Here is a 909-nt window from a genome sequence, read left to right on the forward strand (position 1 = left end):
GCCCGGGCTGGTCTTGAACCCGTGGGCTCAGGCAATCCACTCGCCTCGGCCTCCCAAAGTACTAGGATTACAGACTGAGCCACTGAGCCCGGGCAAGAGCTCCTCTACTTTTTTACTTCCTCCGCCATCCTTTGGCTGGGCTTGTAGTGGGGGGGGGGTTGTCTGGCATAACTCAGCTAGAGGGGGACCGGTGGTAGCATGCTCACAGTCCCTTGGCTCCCGCCCTCCTCTCTGCTGCCTTCCCACCTCCTGAAGATGGGGGCTCACAGAAAAGAGAACTTCAAACTGCTCTTTGGAGCCCTAGGGGTTTCAGGTAGGCTGGGTCAGGTGAGTGGCTGGTTTCAGCTCCTCCACCCCTGGCTGTAGCCAGAGGAGCTAGGCTCTTTTCCGTTTGGCTCCACTGCACTTTCTTATCTGAGGAAAACCTTAGGGCAAGTCTGGTCCCCCAGGGGTTCCCTGGACAGGGCTCCTGCCTGGGGCTAAGCTGCCCAGTGACCCCCAGCCCTTGGTCAAGAGCCCGAGGGTCTCTGGCTTTTCACATAGGGATATCTGGGCCCACACAAGGTCTGATACAAAAAGGGGCCTGAACCAGATGCAGTGGCTCATGCCTGTAATCTCAGCACTTTGGGAGGCCAAGACAGGAGGATCACGTGAGGCCAGGAATCAAGACCAGCCTGGGCAACATAATGAGACCCCATATCTACAAAAAATGTTTAAAAATTAGGCCGGGTGTGGTGGCTCATGCCTGTAATCCTAGCACTTTGGGAGGTGGAGGCAGGAGTATCACTTGAGCCCAGGAGTTTGAGACCGGCCTGTGCAACATAGCAAACCTCTTCTCTACCAAGAAACATTTTTTTTTTTTGAGTTGGAGTCTCACCCTGTCGCCCAGACTGGAGTGCAGCGGCCGCT

At 55.8% G+C, this 909-nt stretch overlaps 1 protein-coding gene across 1 annotated transcript in view; it reads left to right on the forward strand.

The window, feature by feature from the left end:
* Window positions 1-909, forward strand: part of QRICH2 (glutamine rich 2) — a 21,154-nt gene that overhangs the window by 13,447 nt on the left and 6,798 nt on the right. The gene's annotated exons all lie outside the window — the stretch shown is intronic.

This window comes from Carlito syrichta, unplaced genomic scaffold (assembly GCF_000164805.1).
Source record: "Carlito syrichta isolate Samal-C Ts95f unplaced genomic scaffold, Tarsius_syrichta-2.0.1 Scaffold312140, whole genome shotgun sequence".
NCBI classification, from domain to species: domain Eukaryota; kingdom Metazoa; phylum Chordata; class Mammalia; order Primates; family Tarsiidae; genus Carlito; species Carlito syrichta.